This window comes from Microtus oregoni, unplaced genomic scaffold (assembly GCF_018167655.1).
Source record: "Microtus oregoni isolate MIOR12 unplaced genomic scaffold, Mior012 000013F_ref0000133, whole genome shotgun sequence".
Classification (NCBI taxonomy): domain Eukaryota; kingdom Metazoa; phylum Chordata; class Mammalia; order Rodentia; family Cricetidae; genus Microtus; species Microtus oregoni.
Genome location: NW_024543072.1, coordinates 34217419 through 34224095, shown reverse-complemented (window position 1 = coordinate 34224095; position 6677 = coordinate 34217419). Strand labels below are relative to the sequence as shown.

At 45.1% G+C, this 6677-nt stretch overlaps 1 pseudogene; it reads right to left on the bottom strand.

Annotated features, from left to right (window-relative positions):
* Positions 1-5815: 5815 nt before the first annotated feature.
* Positions 5816-6319, bottom strand: LOC121454980 (annotated as a pseudogene).
* Between the last annotated feature and the right edge of the window lie 358 nt (positions 6320-6677).

Sequence of the window (6677 nt, the reverse complement as noted above, 5' to 3'; positions counted from 1 at the left end):
TATATCATGTAAGCAAAGAACATTTGATGACCTCGCCCGCAGTGCTGGGCTCAATGCCAGCTCTTTCTTCCATGCCACAGGCTTAATGGGGGAGTTGAGTCAGAGATTTCAGAATGAGATCTCTTTTTCAAATTCTGACTTTGTTGAATGACTTTTGGGTAAGTGATTTAACCTCTCTTTGTTTCGCCTGCCTTTTAAGTAAAGCGGATTAATCACACCCTTGCATAAAAGGGCCTTCTTATTTTTACTCATTTAGCAAATATTGATAGAATATTGCAGACAGGAGATAAAGAAGCGAAGTTTCTACCGAAGCCCTCACATTTAGGGCTCAAGAGTCTGCTTGCTTGTAAATTCCCTGTTGGCCCTGGTTTACCACGTGGGGAAGCACAGAATGCTTTCCTCCTGTTCTTGCAGCCCTTTAGTCTGGCCAGGGTCCTAACACCTCCGTTTTGCTCTATCTCGTTAGGCAGATATGCTTCCTCCAGCTAACCGTAGTATGGTAGTTGATTTCCAATGGCATTCCCACCCCTTCACTCCCCCCCCCCCCCGGGTGCCATGGATGGGAGAAGTGTGCCTGACAGACTTAGTTAAGGCCACACTGGCACACAAGTCCTACCCCAGCGCTCCCCCATGTTCCACTGGCTCCATTCTTAAGGGTTTTACCACTGCCCTGGATTTAGCATTCTCGCTTTGCACCTTTAATAGACCTTAGTCCAAGTCTCTGTTCTTCCTTCTGCTCCACACTGCTTTTGCATGTACTGTTGCGGAGACTTTGATTGGACCAGATCCTCGCTGTTCTACCTGGATCACCCCTGGGTGGTGGGCCTGGGCTACAGGAAGAAGCAGGCTGAGTTATCCACAGGGTACCAGGCAGTCAACAACATCTCTCCATGGCCTCTTCTGCAGTCCCTGCCTCCAGCTTCCTGCTTCTCCTCTGGCCCTGACTTATCTCTGTGATGGGCTGTGATCAGGATGCATAATTTAAATGAACTCTTTCCTCCCTGCTGTGCTTTTGGTCGTGATGTCTCCTACAGCCATAGAAAGCAAGCTAGGGACACAGGACTTGAGACAGGCTCTGCTCCAGCAGGTTTGTGGTCAATGCTTTGTTTTACCAATCCTAAATTCTGAAACTCTCAGCTGGACTAACTCATAGCCAGTAAGGGAACAAAATTAGCAGTCTGAATGGTACTGAATCTAAGATCCTGTTGACTGCGAGATACACTAAGACTTTATGAAACAGACAGCAAATATACAGCACCATGCTTCTGTATCAGGAATATTCTTATTCACAGGAAATAATTCTTTTAGGCTTGAATGTTCTGATGAATTGATGTTCTGTCCATTGGATGAGTTGGTTATACTATTCTCGAAGTGTCTTAAAATCTGATTACTTTTTCTCAGGAGTTTGAGTATTCTCTTCTGCTTTTGGTAGACTGTGCTTTGCTCTGGGTGTGTTTTTTTGCCCCCAAGGCTTCATCCTCATCTTGCAGTGTTGAGGTGACAGGACTTTGGAGTAGTGGGGCCCTTGAAATCACTGGGAGGGTTGTCCTAGAAGGGAGTAATGCTGGCGAACGGAGTTAGTTCTTTGTAGAGTTGGTAGGGAGTAATGCTGGCGAACGGAGTTAGTTCTTTGTAGAGTTGGTAGCCAACCAGCAAAGCAACCTTACGTGCTCGGCTGCCTTGAAGGCAATTGTTTCCCTTCTTGCTTCTCTGACAGGAAGACATACTGGGGCCTTACTAGAGACTCTACCATAAGATTAGCCCTTATTCTTAAAAAATATCCCTTGGCGGCGCTGGCGGTGGTGGCAGTAACAGACATATAAACACAGGAAATAGCCATATAAGAATTTATTAACAAGGAGAGAAAGAAAGAAAGGGAAAGAGAGAGAGGAAGAGAGAGAGAGAGAGAGAGAGAGAGAGAGAGAGAGAAGAAGGGAGAGAGAGGAGGAGAGAGGCAGAGCTCCGTGTATACACTGGGAGAGAACACAGGGAGAGAGAGCAATGGCGGGCGAGGTCAGGGGTTAAAAGGAGTGGGCGTGGCCAGGGCAGGGACCGAAAGAATAACATTAGCTGTCCTGTTTCTCATCACCTTTTCAATTACCACTAGCTGTAGCTCCCACTGAACAGCCATGGAATGTTCCTGCAAATAATACTGAGGCACAATCATGAGTATGTGTTTTCTGGGGCTGCTCCCTAGCTACAGTGGAAGCGCCGAGTGTTTGCATGAGGTTGCATCTTCCTCTGGGCCTGAATTATTTACTCTCTGGTCCATAAAGAGAGCTCGCCAACTCTTTTTCTTGCAAGCTTGATTTTAACAATTGCCTATGTAATTAAAATCTAGCTGAGGCATAATTCATTTGCTCTGTGCTGCGGGGCTCTGTATTTGTATTATTTATGTGTATTTTCAGTTTTATGGTGTTATTTGTACTTTAATATCTTACTTTAAAAAATAAGATTATGAAATTTATGAAAACAGATGACATAACATGTCTCTTTGAAATGCCAACTGTATAAACCATATCAAGTAGCAAATTGGTTTCCATGGGTCTAAACCTTCCCTACCCCAGTGTACCTTGCACCCCTTTAAGAAAGTTCTCCCTGCCGTGGGTTTGGACTAAGTGTTCCTCTTTTGAACATAGTCTGTGCTTTATCTGTACTTTATTTGTGGAACTTAGAATTTTCTATCTTGAATTTCGTTGCATAGTGTACATTGCTTATCTATCTCTCTGCTGTATATCTGATTGTTTTATAGAGGGATATGGTGATTGTAAAGGCACTGATGGAAGATAGGACACAGATGATTAAGTTATTAATTTTTAAAAGACATCATTACATTTTTAAATTATGAAGAGTGAAATTGCCTAACAGAAGCTAAAAGACAGGAGGTCCAGAGTATGGGCCAGGAAGTCTCCAGCAGTCGGAGAAACAGCTTCGGCATTGGATGAACAGGGAGCCAAAGAGCTGGAAACTGCTTCATGCGGGTGGAGGTAGGCGAATGGCAAAGAGATCACTTTCAGTTCGTGGTTTTTATTCTTTCCAGTGAAATAAAAAGCAAGATTATTTGGTAAGAATGAGGAGTGACATGGCTGAGGAAGGTCATACAACATTATAATACATTATAGAGGCGGAATAAAAAGCAGTGCGTGCATGGGTTAATTTTGTCTATGGCTACATAAAAATTATAAATTAAAATGATAGAAAGCCACTGTTTTTCACTCTGCTCTTTCATTTGGTCCTAAAAAGCGAAACCTAAAACCAGTCAGCTATACTGCAGTTCTTCCACATCATCAGACAGAAAGCAAATCGTACCTGCCCTTCTGAGAAATCAAAGCGTAGAGATAACCACATTCCCCTGAACGGTCCAGTTTAAGTTGGACCAATAACACTAAAAGTACTTTATGAAGTAACTTGATGTTCAGTCCTCTGTTCTGTCTTTTTGTCCTCATCTTACAGGCAAAACAACTTTGGTACTATCCAGTTACCACTCTCCTTTCTTTCTTAATGCATAGAGATACTAGAAGAATATAGAAAACTGTCATCAAAATTCATAACACTTGTTGGAGACATGATATATTGGTCATCTTTTTGTGTTAAGCTCTGAAGCATTCATCTTGGTCAGAGATGTCTGTGAATCTAGAACCCTTATCCACTTAAACTTTGAATATTTGTTTGCAGTTTGGTGTAGAGAGAAGAGGGGGTTCATCATGCATGCGGGTACGTGCTCTACCACTGGGGTACACCTGTGTGTGTTCGTGTGTGTGATTGTGCATGCATGTTAAATATACTTAACCAGAATTTCCATTTTCACCACCCATGTCTAGGTTCTTTTTGTTTTTTTTGAGACAGAGTTTCTCTGTAGCTTTGGAGCCTGTCCCGGAACTTACTCTGTAGACGAGACTGGCCTTGAATTCACTGAGATCCACCTGTCTCTGCCTTCTAAGTGCTGGGATTAAAGGCCTGTGCCACCACGGCCCAGCTCCTGTCCAGGTTTAAAGGGTTCACTGCATTAAACACTTGCTGGCTGTTGTGCAGTAGAGAGGGTGGGTTGCAGGTGGGGCTTTCCTTGTTGAGGTTTGTTTGCAGCTGAGCCATCACAGAGGAAGACAGTTTCAATATAGAACAGAAATGTCTAACAAGAGAGAAAGCGTTCCCTCTCACCAGCTGTGGTGGCACATGTGTGTGATGTTAGAACTTAGGAAGCACAGGCAGGAGAAAAGTCTGAGGCTAGGTTGGTTCACAGAGTGAGTTCAAAGTCACCCAGCAAGCAAACTAACAAAAACCTCTACTGTGTCTTCTTGTAGAGTAGGCACTGTTCTCATGAGAACAGATGATACACGTAGGAAGTCAGAAACTTGATAGAGAAGCTGTTGTTATCATAAACTCACATAAAAATAGATGTCTAAAGTTTTTGGGTTTTTTTTTTCTTTTTGATTTTTTGAGACAGGGTTTCTCTGTAACTCTGTAGCCTGTCCTGGAACTAGCTCTGTAGATCAGGCTGGCCTCAAACTCACAGAGATCCGCCTGCCTCTCCTCCCAGGTACTAGGATAAAAGGCATGTGCCACCACCGCCCAGCAATGTCTAAAGCTTTTTCAAGTCGGCGCCAACAGAAACGACTCAGAAGCTAAGTGTACATGCTTCTGTCCCCAAGGACTCAACGGCTTGTAGCCCCAGTTCCATAGGATTCTACATCTGCTTTCAGCCTCCACAGGAGTCTGTATACACATAACAAAAATAAAAATAAAAATATTTACATTTTTTAAATTAAAATTTTAAATTTTATGTGTGTGGGTGTTTTGTCTCCATGTGTGTTGTGTGTATGTACATCACATGTATGCCTGGTGCCTGCAGAGGCAGGTGAATCTCTGTGATATTTTTTAGGCCAGCTTGGTCTACATACTAAGGTCTAGGCTAGCTAAGGTTCTTAGGGAGACCCCATCTATCTCAACCATAGCAAAACAAACAAACAAACAAACACAACCATAACAACTGTAGCCAGAGTTCCCAGCCTAGGCCTCCTTCCTCACCTACCATTTGCTGCTGCTGTGTGGCTCTGGATGAGTTAAACTTGTGCTTGGTTTCCTTATGAAAAACAGTGGTTATGCCCACTCGCCAGAGCATGGTCAAACTCCCAGTGGCCTGCCCCTTAAAACTGAGCCCTTTCCTTCCCACACCCCCGCCAGAAGCCATCAATTGTGGAGAGCCAACTTCAGTATCCTTGCCACACATTTTCTCTTCGACGGCCTCTTGTTTAGGCTTCTATTTGGGGCGGAGGTTGGTGGCTAGTAAAGGTTGTCACAGAATCCTTCCGTGTCCCTCTTTTTCAACTATGTATCTGCACTCATCCGTACCATACAAATACAGTCGATATTATCCTTGCTCTTCACTGTCGTTGGGAACAGGGGTCATGGGCTTCACACAATCTCTGGACACAGCACAGACCGCGAACATGGTCCCTGGCTGCAGAAGGACCACGGACCCAGACAAGGCCCTCGGAGGCAGCACAGACCACACACATCCATATGGACCCTGGAGATAAAACCCAGCTTTTACACGGGTCTAGTGGAATGATAATCCAATGTATCAGACACAGTGTGGAAGTAGCAAACCATTTTAGAAAACAATTAATGGAAGGGAATTAAAAGCCATAAAAATGGTCAGGCGGTGGTGGCACTCAGGAGGCAGAGGCAGGCGAATCTCTGTGAGTTCAAGGCCAGTCTGGTCTACAGAGCTAGTTCCAGGACAGGCTGTTGTGGTGATTGCTTTTCAGCAGTTTTTGTGGTTTTATTTAAACATGGATTAAAACATGCATGCAAGCTATGGTAGCCCGGCATTGGGGTTGGTGACTCTGGTGGCATTGGGGTTGGTGGCTCTGGTGGCATTGGGGTCGGCGACTCTGGTGGTGTTGGGGTCGGTGACTCTGGTGGCATTGGGGTTGGAGGCTCTGGTGGCATTGGGGTTGGAGGCTCTGGTGGCCAGCTGTGTTGCTCTTTCTACCATGTTCCTTGGAGGAAATGTTGTGAGCAGTCTCAGCACAGTAAGATTTGCTGGACATCAGAAGTCCTTTCAGCTCCTTGACATTGTGAACCAGCAACTTCCTGACACCGCTTGGCAGATGTGCTTGGTTCTCTTGCTGTTCCCATAACCAATGCTGGACATTAGGATCCGGCCTTTGAATCTTCTCGGTACCCTGCTCTCGACACCTCTGGGTTTTAGCCAGTTTCGCTTAATTTTGACATATCCATCTGACTGGTGCTGGGTGAACTTCTTGGTCCTGTTTTTGAGGACCTTGGACTTCACCAGAGGCCAGAGGGCAGCCATAATGATGCAAAAGAGATGGCAGCCACCTCACAGGTAGTGCTGAGGAAGAAGAAAAGAAAGTATTTAACATGGTGGTGAGCATGACAGCGTGCAGGCAGTCAGGGTATTGGAGCAGTAGCTGAGATCTCCTTCCTACTCCACAAGCAGTAGACAGGGACAGACCAGGCACAGTGTGGGCTTTCAAAAACCTCCAAGACCAGAGCGACACACCTTCTCCAAGGAGGCCACACCCCCTGATCTTTCCCAGTACATCAACTGATGACTGAGCTTCCAGGGATCACTGTCACACAGTGAACATGTGTATCTGGGTGTGCACTACACGTGAGCCAGTGTCCTCAGAGGCCAGAAAAGGGTGTTG